At 36.2% G+C, this 13,244-nt stretch overlaps 1 protein-coding gene across 22 annotated transcripts in view; it reads right to left on the reverse strand.

Moving 5' to 3' along the window:
* Positions 1-13,244, reverse strand: part of NCOA1 (nuclear receptor coactivator 1) — a 241,938-nt gene that overhangs the window by 181,771 nt on the left and 46,923 nt on the right. For 18 of the 22 annotated variants that reach the window (XM_025983969.2, XM_025983974.2, XM_025983972.2 and 15 more), the window contains exon 2: positions 3,423-3,557. The exons of the other annotated variants lie outside the window; for them this stretch is intronic. The gene's annotated coding sequence lies outside the window, so the exon portion shown is untranslated. The remainder of the gene's footprint in view (positions 1-3,422; positions 3,558-13,244) is intronic. 22 annotated transcript variants of the gene reach the window in all.

Raw genomic sequence — 13,244 nt, forward strand, 5'->3', positions numbered from 1 at the left:
TACATTACTGAAGGGGCACCTGGATGGCTCAGTCAGTTAGGAGTCAACTTTTGATTTCAGCTGAGGTCATGATCTCAGGGTCCTAAGATCTAGTCCCACAGCAGGCTCTGGCTCTGCACCTAAGAGTGAAGTCAGCTTGGGATTTTCTCGCTCCCTTATGCCCCTCCCCCCTGCTTGCACACTCTCTCAATAAATAAGTAAATAAATAAATAAAATCTAAAAAGACTCAAATCACATTACTGAATGTCAATTCTCCCTGAAAAAGCAGATAGGAATTGATACCCTGGTATAATTTATTTTCCTCACAGATTAGGTGCAGCCTTTCCTGCAGCTAACTTCATGAGGCTTTGATCACAGGAACAAATGCAACTTTTCCAGGCAATACGGGCTTTAAACAAAGGCCACCAACCACCACGAACAACAACAAAACAAAACAACAACAAAAAACTCCTCTGCTGCAGTATGGATTTCTCAGTGATAAACAGTAACACATCTCTATGAAGTGCTGGTATGTTCTCTAAACATCAGTGCTTTCATCCAACTGAAAAACAAAAATTCTGCTAGCGTGCACACATGACAGTAATTGCTTTTCCAGATGGTATGCCTTTGATAAGGGATTTTTGCCAAAAGCTCATTTTACTTTCTCTCCAAGCATAATATTTGCCATTAACTTTGAAACTGGTTTTACAAGCTTCTCACTAGTAGCGCGAGTTGACCTGTTTTCTGCTATGAGAAGGGTAACTGTGAATGATACTTCAGTACTGTGGTCTTCTCTTTCTTTAGCAACAACATTCATTACCTCACACTGAGTAGCATTATTTTATATAATTTACACACATTTCACTTTTCATCACAAGTCTAAAAAGCAATATTTCTAAGACAAAAATATTAATTCAATTCCTCAGGGTGGCATGAAAGTAGGAGAGCCAAAGCCTGTGCTCTTTCCATCATGCCGCAGAGAAAACTGTAGTAAGGGAATACCTATTCTTCTCTTGTTGACATTTGTTTTCAAATGTTTTCATGCGTCCAAATAAAATATTTTTTAAAGGTACCATTTTAACTTAATGTAAACTGTTATCTAAGACATAACCTTATAAACATTCTAGGGCCATAATTCAGGTATTGATTTTGTCTTGATCCTCCTTGAAAAAACCAACACCCCACAATCTCAAAATCTAAAGTCCCCTCAAAAAAAATTTTTTTTAAATATTGTCAAAATGTATCCTATAAAATTTCTGAGCACAACTTTGTGAAATTTTCACTATTTTTCATTTCCAAAGGGGAAAATGAAAAATACTAATGAAGGATATCACGTGCAAATGATTGTAAATGAGTGGGGAGATATGAGAAATTGAGGAATTATAGACACTTTCATTTAAGGATTAAGCAAATAAATTTAGCTATAGGGCACTTTCACAAATAGAACCATAAACAGTTAACAGCTACAACTAAGTAGTCAGCAAATTGATTAGAACTTCCTATTCCCTAATGTTAACTTTTGTTAGGAATCTGAACACAGTACTATATTACTTAGAAAGGGCTCCCAAATTTTGACTTTATGTGCTTGTTTTATGATTTTTTTTAAAAAGATTTTACTTATTTATTCATGAGAGACATAGAGAGAGGCAGAGACAGGCAGAGGGAGAAGCAGGCTCCATGCAGGGAACCCGATGTGGGACTCGATCCAGGGCCCCAGGATCACGCCCTGAGCTGAAGGCAGCACTAAACTGCTGAGCCACTGGGGCTGCCCATTATGATTGTTTTTAAACAGGTTTTCAGATGAGTGTATTTAGCTTCCTTAGCCCCAAGAGTAAACATTTGAAGTAAAAGATTTCTTCAACTTCATTTATAATGAAGTTATAGAATAATTTATATTCTTCCCTATATCTAAACTATTCTTTGCAAAGCTTGGACTTTCAACTAATGTTGTTAAGTGTTAGTTGAAAGAAGATATCTTTAAAAAACAAGGGAAATGGTTCTGATAAGACACATTATATATTTAATTATCATTACCATTTGATTCAAAATGATACCAAAAAATTTTGAGGAGTATAATATATCTACTAGCTGCCAAGAACAGTTTTAAAACTTCTTATCGAAGCAATCTAATTCTTCTTCATCTGCTACATGATTTAAGGTAACTTTACTTTCACAAACATTGCTCAGTTATACCACCTCCTTTAAAAGGTTACATATAACTATAGCAGTCTTGGGATTTTCCAATATCATGGATTCTTACTATTTTACAACTTACTGCATTACATATTCTTCTTCCAAAACAACAAAATGAAATTAATAATCCTAGTAATAAGTGATAGATTTTTCTCACATTTTCTTCTTTGTAGTCCTCAAGATTAATTTACAAACCTCTATAATGTATACAGAGAATCAACCAACTTTGACCAGATCCCTAAAATAATTATTTTCCATACTTCTTTCCTATTTGGAAAACATAATTAGAAGAAAAAAATTTTGTTTTTAAATAAACACTAACCTAACTATATCTAGTTTGGCATATATGTGATTTTAGAAAAATAGAGTATGGTGTTTGTTTTCTGTTGACACTGTATTTCCTTTGATTGTTTTCAACAGTCTTATGTAGTCTTTAAAGTTGGGATCCACCCCATGACTTGGAAGTGTCACTTGGTTCTTTAATTATATATCTCCCTTTCTGGTCTAAGGGAAACTACCCCATCAGATCCCAAAGGTCCTACATGGACAGTCTATGAGGAGTAAAAGTGATACTTCTTAGTGAATAGAAAACTCTTAATAATAAATTTAGGAGTACAGGAACAAAAAAGTTTCCAAATCAAACTAAAGGACAATCACTAAGATTTCATGTATCACGTGAGCTGACTCTGAGTGCTAAATTCAGCTACTAATCTCAGACGGTCATGACATAAAATAATTACTAAATTGACATTTATTTATTCCAGATCTTCTAACATACTCAGTCTTAATCTGCACTCAGTATATTTATCATTGACATGCTTAATTAAATATAAAGATTACCTCCCTTTAAAATCTCGATTTTTTTCTCAACTAGTTTTAAGGGGAAGTGAGTAGGGAAGGGTGAATTATTCTATTTCCCGCGGCACCTGGGTGGCTCAGTTAGTTAAACATCTGACTCTTGGTTTCAGCTCAGGTCCTAATCTCAGGGTCATGAGACTGAGCCCTGCATCGGGTTCCACGCACAGTGTGGAATCTGCTTAAGACTCTCTCTCCCTTTCCCTCTGCTCCTCCCCACTGTGCTCTCACACATGCTTGCTCTCTCTAAAATAAATAAATAAACCTTTAAAAAAAAATAAAAGCTAACCACTAACATAAAAACTTCTAAACTTATGAAATCTATATATATAGAAACCAACATTATAAAATGACTTCCAATGAGTCAGATTTAAGTAAATTTGTGCCTCAAATACCTTAGAAAAAGTAGAAATCCTAAATCTTGGTGTCTTCATTTGGAACCAAAATTTCCTACTGCATGCTCTTGCTGATGGTCCTTGATTTTATCATCAGAGTAAATTCCAGTTACATTTCCACTAATATGGACAGATCTAAAGTAAGAGAAAGAAGATACATTTAGTCTACTGAAAACATGACAGACTTTAGATTCTGCTACGTATCACTGTTTCCCTGTAAGCATGCAGATTCTTATACAAATGCTTTAGTTGTTCAAGAAACGCCAATTCTTTCTTGTCCCCACTACATATTTTAAAAATTGAGATTAAAGATTAAAGGCTAAATAAATAAAGTTAATAAGAGATCATTAGTTACTAGCTTTCAAAAGTTCAGATCCCTAATGAAAGTACGCAGAACAAATTGCGCTTTGCACTGGAATTCCAAGGAGACCAGGACCCTCAACTATCAGCTTACTCATCAGAGGTGCTGACATCACCCAGCAGCAGTGGCCTCAGTAATCTGTTTCAGGTAAAGTGGAACAATAGGAGAGAATGGGATTCCTAGCAGAAGATACCTCAATGTAATGGCTAGCATTCATTACTGGATACTGGCAGTGGGATAGAACAAATTAGATTTTTCTAAACTAATGGTAGTACTATGTTTCCCACATTTATCTCAAAGCTAATTCCTAGAGGCACCTGGGTGGCTCAGTTGGTTGTCTGCTCTCAGCTCACTCAGGTCATGATCCCAGGGTTGTATGATTGAGCCTCCGCACCCCCCGCCCCCATCCGGTCAGGCTCCCTGCTCAACACAGAGTCTGCTTCTCCCTCTTCCCCTGCCCCTCCCCCAGCTCATACATGCTTGTGAACACTCTCCAATAAATAAAATAAAAAATAAAAATAAATAAAAAGCTAACTCCTAACACTGGAGGGACTTGGCAGACATAAGAAATGTGAAACCTACCAGCTTTCATTACTTAAAGCATAACTGGTTTAGGCTTTACCACCAAGGGCTAAGCTTTCTACTAAATTAATATTCCCTTAGATTACAAAGACAGAGTGGACAGAGTGGATTAGGACCACAGAAATCATTATATCTCAGGTCAATTCAGGAATCTTGCTAGTTAATTCTACCTATGGCTTCCACCCATCACCCGTGGGCTTTACTCAAAACACAAACCATTCTGGCCAACTCACCTCTCCCCTATTTTCATGCCCACAGTGTCTGTCCTCTGTGCCTTCTCACTCACCTCATGGGTTCCCCTACCATTGCCCTTCCTTCCAAACTTTTCCCTGGGGAATTTCTGGAAACCTCTTTTATATAGTGAAACAAATCACCTCTACATCCTCAACCTATCAACGAACGCTTCTTTCAACCACTGGGCTAAATCTGACGCTTAAGAACCCTCTAGAATGAAGGCTAAGGCAGTAGGCACCCTAACTCACAAGCAATCCCATCCCTTCCCTCAGGCTCAGGCCATGTGGTTGTTCTATACTCTTCTCTTCATCATTCAATACCCCAATCTATCTTTTGTAACCTAGGTCCAGATTTAATCCCTTAGATGCACTCCACCTACTCTCATCTCTCCAGTTAGTAACTGTGTTATTACAGTCTCAAAATCTTGTTTGCCACCCAAGCTATCAATCTACCTAATATGTTACTTTCTTCTTTCCACTTCACTACCCTCAAATTCCTAATCCTGGTTCAATTTAATCACCTGCTAGGAAGAAAATACCCAACCATGTGGACTGATCCTGCTATAACATTAAAGTCTTCAATTTTTGACATTGAATGTTATCCAGTGAGCCTTTTATATGTCATTAATCAGGTCCTTCCTCCATTACTCACACTGCCTTTCTTTCCAAACTTTTGCCACACTTCATCTTCCAATTGAGCTCCTTATCCTCAGCTAGAATCTTCTTGAGCTCCTTATCCTCAGCTAGAATCTTCTGAGCTTGTTTCCCCACTGGGTGGGACAGAGTACAAAGGAGAAGGGAGGATCTAGAAGAGGCAGCCCTTCTTTGTCCTCTGGGGTAAATGAGCTTGACCTGGTGCAAATGGAGAGACCAAAAGCCTCTGATTTTTAATTTCCACAAAAATGTTAGAGAGAGAAGTATATATATATATATATTTCTTTAAATTTTTGAGTCTTTGATATGTCTATATAAACAATCCATTGTTTGTAGGGGGGTGGGGTAGGAGAGGAATTTCTTCATGTTTTCCTTAATTGTTTGTGTAGGTTGTTTACGTTGTGAAAACACTGTTTCTTTCATTCACTGAACATTTTCTCAATTACTGGCTTTTAACATAAAAGTTTTTTTCTTTTTAGGTGGCCAGATTTGTCCACTACTGCCTTCTCCATTTCTTTTACATTTCTCTGCTTAGAAATTTCTCCCCTTTCAATGATAGCAGATACATACTCTTGATTTTTACCTTTTTATGGGCTAATTGTTCCAATACTTCATTCCAAAAGATGTATGGAATGAGATTTTACTCTAAACTGTTTTCTGAATTGCCAGCCAGTTTTCCTAAAAACATTCAGTAATTCTTACCATCCTTTGATCTATAAGGTTGCCTACACACACACTGTTCCTTTCTGTTTTAAGGGACCATCCATTCCACTACCGAGTCTAGAACTGAAATCTTTCTAATAGTGCTAGAAAGCCACCTTTCTTTCTTTCTTTCTTTCTTTCTTTCTTTCTTTCTTTCTTTCCTTTTCTTTCTTTTCTTTTCTTTTCTCTTTTCTTTTTCTTTCTTTCTTTCTCTTTCTTCTTTCTTTCTTTCTTTCTTTCTTTCTTTCTTTTTGATATGTTATTTATTTATTCATAAGAGAGGCAAAGACATAGGCAGAGGGAGAAGCAGGCTCCCTGCAGGGAGCCCAATATGGGACTCAATCCCAGGATCATAACATGAGCCAAAGGCAAAGATGGTCAACCACTTAGCCACCCAGAAGCTCTGAAAGCTACCCTTCTTACATATTTATTCACCTAGAGTCAGATTCATAAAACCTTGTTCTTCATAATTTTCTGTGTTCTGCATTTATTTTTTAATTCATAAAATCTGATTTCCATAAAATAAAGGTATCTCACATACAATTTTTATTTCATAGGCCAACATTTTTTGTCAGCTCTGAAGTATTTTTCAGATGTTCCTATTGTCTTTCAAGATTAACACAGTTATGTTTATTACTTTTAGTTTACTTTTTTTTTTTCTAAGATTTTACTTATTTGAGAGAGAGTGCAAGCATAGGATGGGGTAAGCAGACAGAGAGGGAGAAGCAGACTACCTGCTGAGCAGTAAGGCTGATGCAAGGCTCAATTCCAGGACCCTAGGATCATGACCTGAGCTGAAAGTAAACGCTTAGTCTCCTGAGCCACCCAGGTGCCCCAAAAAAATCAACTAAAATTTTAACAAATTCTTAAAGACCAAAAGTAGACTCATGTGTCAGTTTGGAATGGCTGGGGATCCAGACACAAGGGGAGTTTATACTCAACTGTAAGTTCTTCTACATGCCTCAACCAGGTGCTCACAAGAAAAATTAAAGGTAAATTAGAGAGAGCCCTGCATCAATGAGGAAAGTGAGCAGGAGGTGACAAGTACAGGCCAGAATCCCAGCCTGATGCCCCAACCTTTCCTTAAACACAGAGCAAAAGCCCAGAGCCCTTAGGGGAAGCACAGAAAGACCCTCTCACACTAGGGTCCATGCAAAAATCCGCTGCCTCAGAGGAGGACAGAAGCAAAATGCCTTTGCCTCTGGAGGAGGGGGAGAAAATAGTGTCAAGCCCCCAGACACAGGCAAAGATACACTGATGCAGGAAAAGTTAGAGGCAAAAAAGAATTCTGCCACTATTGGGGAGGGGGAACAGGAAAAAGTCTTGGACAAAGGATCCTACACCAGTACCAAAAGAGATCAACTACCACGGTGGGGGGATAGGGGGGTGGATATTCTTCCCCATGACCAGCTACAAATGGCAGAGCTTGATTGCCACGTGGGAGAAAGAGGAGAAAAGCCAAGAAAGACCCACCACCAACACCCAGGAACATAGGGCCTGACCAGGATTAAGTCTGGACTACAAACAGAGAATCCCATCCTGCCCCACAAGCAACAATAATCACTCGAAGAGGACAATAACATAAAGAGAAATTTCTCTGGTGCACAGATACGCAAATATTGTTGAAAGATGAGGATGGTATAGGAACACAGAAAAATCCTGTAGGATCACGTGCCACACTCTAAACACAAGGGAACAGCAGCCAACTGTTGGAGAAATTTGAAGCCTGAGGTACAATGAAGGTAATGAGGGTAAAATAATCCAAACCAAGTTCAATTCATGATTAGATTGACTCAACCTCCAACACAAACAGCCTGACAGAAGATCATTGCAATCTCTCCTATTCTTCTGTACACAACGATGAGCTTTAAATAAAAAATTACACAAAAGCAAGAAAAGAAAAAAGCCCTTTGTCAAGAGATAAAGCAATCAACAGAACCAGAAATGATTTTGCTATTGAAACTAACATTTTTTTTTGAAACTAACATTTAAAAATAACTATAAATATGTTAAATGATCTAGTAGGAAAGATGGACAACATGCACAAACAGATGGACATTTTCAGCAGTGAGATGGAAACTGTAAAAGAAAGGAAAAATGTAAAAGATAGAAATAAAAAAAAAATTTTATTAGAGAAAAAAAATTCCTGAGACAGGCTCAACAGCAGTCTGGACACAGAGGAGGAAAGAATCAGTGAACTTAAAGACAAGCAAACATAAATATTTCAAAATGAAACCACAGTTTAAAAAAAGTGAAGGAAAAATACATCTTAGGGCATTCAGGAGTTGTGGAACTATATCAAAATAACTTCAAACAAATTCCATTCAATTGAAGCTGCAAGAAAAGGAAACAAACAAACAAAAAACAAGATAGAAGAAATATGTAAGTAAAGGCCAAGAATTTTTCCAAATCAATCCAAGACAACAAACCAGAGAGCAAAAAATCCTAGAGAATCCCAATCATAATAAGAAAATGTATACACACACAAATATACATGGATATATCACAGCCAAAATACAGAAAAACAAAGATAAAAATTTCAAAGGCAGAGAAAAAAAATTACATACAAAGAACAAAGATTAGTATTTCCTTTTCTTCAGGAAGTTACACAAGCAAAAAGACATTAAAGTAGAAAGATAAAAAAAACTGAACATAGAATTCTATAGCCAGAAAATTATTTTTTCAAAAATGAAGAAAGAATTTTTTGACAAATAAAATCTGACAGAATTCACTGCCTGTAGACACCAAAAACATTAAAGGTAGTTCTTTCGGCAGGAATGAAAATTACCAGGTAAAAATGTGAATCTACAAAAAGGAATTATGAGGATTATAAAGAAAAGGTAAATATAAAAGCCTTTTTTAATTTTTATTCATTTTAGAAGGTTATATAAGAACACAAAAAGTAATAATGTATTGTGGGATTATTAACATATATAGAAGTAAAATTTGTGACAACATAAAGAGGGAAGGTAGAAAATTATATATATGCTCATAAGATGATAATGTGACACATAAAGCAGTAATAATGTTACATAAATAAAGATTGCCAAAGAGCCAGAGTGGCTCAGGCCCTTAATCTTTTGCCTTCAGCTCAGGTCATGATACCTGGGTCTCAGGATGAGCACCATTTCAGGCTCCCTGGTTCAGCGGGGTGTCTAATTCTCCCTCCTCCTCTGCCCATCTCCCTGCTCCTGTACTCATGCACTCTATGTCTCTTCTTCCCTCCTTGCTCAAATAAGTAAATAAAATATTTTTAAAAATAAATAAGTAAATAAATACTGTCATAAGTGAAAGTTCTATCTTTTAAACCTTAAACTAGTGGTTCTCAAACAGGGGGGGATTTTACTCCCTCAGGGACATGAAGCAAACTCTGGAAACTTTTTTTTTTTTTAGAGAGAGGGAGGGCACATGTATACAAGTTAGGGAGAGGGAAGGGGGGCAGAGGTAGAAGGAGAGAATTATTTTTTAATTAAGTATTTATTCATGAGAGACACACAGAGAGAGGCAGGGACATAGGCAGAAGAGAAGCAGGCTCCCCGATCAGGGAGCCCGATGCAGGTCTCATCCCAGGACCCTGGGATCATGACAAAAACAAAAGGTAGATGCTCAACCACTGAGCCACACAGGTGCCCCAGAAGGAGAGAATCTTAATCAGGCTTCATGCCCAGTATGGAGCCCTACACAGGGCTCAATTTCACAACCCTGAATGATCATGACCTGAGCTGAAATCAAGAGTTCACCACGTAACCAACTGAGCTACCCAGGTACCTTGGAAACATTTTTTGTCGTCACACCTAGGGGGGAAGTGGTTGCTCCTGTCATTTAGTCAACAGAGGCTAGAGATGCTGCTGAAAATCCTATACTGCATACAGGATATCCCCTCTGGTCCCCAACAGCAAAGAATTATCCAACTGAAAATACCAACAGTGCCAAGGTTGAGAAACCATGACTTAGAGCAACTGCTACAATATATATGTATGTATACAGATATATGTATATGTATATGTAAAAACATTCATGTATACATGTATATATGTGTGTATACATAGACATATAACCATATATACAGAATAAGCCAAGTTATTACATAAAATTACTTTATAATTATAAAATAATTATAAATGTATAATTTATAATTATAATTTATAATCACAATTATTTTATTTACATACATAAATTATGAAAAAGGACTAATTTAAAAGAAGGCAGAAATAAAGGAAAAAGTAAATTTAAAATAGTCAGAAATAGAAAACTAACCGGGATGCCTGAGTGGCTCAGTTAAGCATCCGACTCCTGATTTCAGCTCAGGTCACAATCTCAGGGTAAGATCAGGCCAAACATCAAGCTCTGCACTGGGTGTGAAGCCTGCTTAAGATTCTCTCTCTCCCCCTCTCCCCCTTCTTGCCCCTCCCCACTTCTACTCCATTTCTCTCTTAAAAAAAATTTTTTTTTTTAAATAGAAAACTAGCAAGATAGATTTAAATTGGGGATCCCTGGGTGGCTCCGCGGTTTGGCGCCTGCCTTTGGCCCGGGGCGCGATCCTGGAGACCCAGGATCGAGTCCCGCATCAGGCTCCCGGCATGAAGCCTGCTTCTCCCTCTGCCTGTGTCTTTGACTCTCTCTGTGTCTATCATAAATAAATAGATAAATCTTAAAAAAAAAGATTTAAATCCATATTTATCAATGATTATATAAATAAAATTATCTAAACATCCAATTAAAGGGTAGAGATTATCAGATCAAAAATGAAACCCAATTGTATGCTAGCCACAAGACATTTACACTACATAAAGGAACAATTCACCCAAAGACATAGCAATCCTAAATGTATTTTCACTTAAACACAGCTTGAAAATAAATGAAACAAAATTTAATAAAACAGGAGATTAGACAAATCCACAATTAAAGCTATAGACCTTACTACTCCTGTGTTATTAATCAACATAACAAGAAAATAGAAAACCACTAACATACAGAAAAGTTGCAAATGCTATCAACTGACTTGACCTAATTGGACATTTACAGAACATTCTACACAATGAGAGCAGAATATATATATATTTTTTTAATTTTTATTTATTTATGATAGTCACACAGAGAGAGAGAGAGAGAAAGAGAGAGAGAAGGAGGCAGAGGGAGAAGCAGGCTCCAAGCACCAGGAGCCCGATGTGGGATTCGATCCCGGGTCTCCAGGATCGCGCCCTGGGCCAGAGGCAGGCACTAAACCGCTGCGCCACCCAGGGATCCCGGATATATATTATTTTCAAGGGCACATGAAACATTCACCAAGAAAGACCATATTCTAGGCTAGATAATGAACCTCAAGATATTTAAAAGACTTTAAGTCAAATAATGTATTTTCTCTAGCCAAAACAGAATTAAATTAGAATCAAAAACTGACAGATAAAGAATTATCAAGGGTTAGTAATTAAACAACACAGTTCTAAATATCCCAAGGGTCAAAGAGTAAGAGAAATCTTTGAATATTTTTTAACTGAATGAAACTTAGAACATATCAAAATTTGTGGGATACCTCTAAAGCAGTTGTTAGCAAACTCGGAGCATTAAATGCTAATATTAGAAAACAAGCAAAGTCGAATCAATAATGTAAGTCCTTCTTAGAGTAGTAGAAAAAGAGTAAATTAAACACAAAGCAATTAGAAGGAAGAAATGAAACTGAAAACAAAAAACAATAAAGAAAACCTATGAAACTGAAATCTAGTTCTTTAAAATATTCGACAAAATTGGGCAGCCCGGGTGGCTCAACGGTTTGGCACCGCCTTTGGTCCAGGCCCTGATCCTGGAGTCCTGGGATCGAGCCCCACGTCAAGCTCCCTGAATGGAGCCTGCTTCTCCCTCTGCCTGTGTCTCTGCCTCTCTCTCTGGGTGTCTCTCATGAATATATAAACATATCTTTGAAAAAAAAAAATAAAACATTCTACAAAATTGAATAAACTTCCGACCAGAATGATCAAGAAAAAAAGAGAGAAGGTACAAATTACTTATATCAGGAATGAAAAGGGAACATCGTTAGAGAGCTTATAGGTATTAAAAGGATAAGAGAATATTATGAATAACTTATGGCAATAAATTTTATTACTTCCATAAATGTACCAATTTCTTGAAAATTTGAAGACAAACTACCAAGTTCATTAAAAGAAGAAATCAGATTATAAGAATAGCTCTTAAAAAAAAAAAAAAAGAATAGCTCTTGATATACTAAGGACAATTTAATTCATAATTTAAAACCTTTCCATGAAGAAAGCTGTATGACAAGTGGCTTCCTTGGTAAGAAAGCCAAGTATCTAAGAAAGTTGTATCGTATTACATAAACTCTTGCAGAAATACATAAGAAGAAAACAATTCATTTTAACAGCACTATTCAGAAATTTTAGCACTACTCTGACACAAAAATCAGACAAAAAAAAATTTTAAGAAAAGTAAACTATAGGCTAATATCCTTTCATGAACACAGACATAAAATATCTTAACCAAATATTAGAAAAATAAATCCAGCAACACATAAAAAGAAATATGTATCATGACCAAATGGACTTTATCCCAGGAATGCACTATTAATATTAGATCAATATATGAAAAAGAATCACCAATGTAATTTACCCTAACAATGGATTAAAACATAAATGATCATCTTAATATATGAAAAAATATATTAGAAAAAGCCCAGTCATTCATGATTCAAAACTCTCAGAAAACTAGGAACAGAATGGAACGTCCTCAGCCTAGGACATGAATCTACAACAAATCACAGCTAATATACATAATCATGAAAAACTAAATGCTTTCCCTCTAGGATCAGGAATAAGGCAAGAACATCTGCTCTCACCACTCCTACTCACTGTACTGTACTTTCAGTACAATAATACAAGAAAAATAAATAAAAGCCCAGAAATGAAAAAAAAATCAAAACTGTCTTTTTTCACAAAAGACTGTCTATATAGAGAATCTCAAAGAATCTATTACTGAAAGTAAAAAAAGAATTTAGCAAAATTGCAGAACACAAAGTCAACACATAAAATTCAACTGTATTTCTATACAATAGCAATGAATAATTACAGATAAATGAACAAAACAGCAATTATATTAACATCAAAAAATTTAAGATAAATATAACAAAATAAATGGAAGATTTGTGTGCTCAAACATATGAAAGTCTGAGTGAAATATCAAGGACCTCAATAAATGGAGAAATACTGTTTTCAAATATCAGATCCATCAATATTGTTAAAAATAGCAATTCTTCAATATTTATAGATTTAACCTAAGTCC

The sequence above is a fragment of the Vulpes vulpes genome, chromosome 8 (genome assembly GCF_048418805.1).
Source record: "Vulpes vulpes isolate BD-2025 chromosome 8, VulVul3, whole genome shotgun sequence".
Lineage (NCBI taxonomy): Eukaryota > Metazoa > Chordata > Mammalia > Carnivora > Canidae > Vulpes > Vulpes vulpes.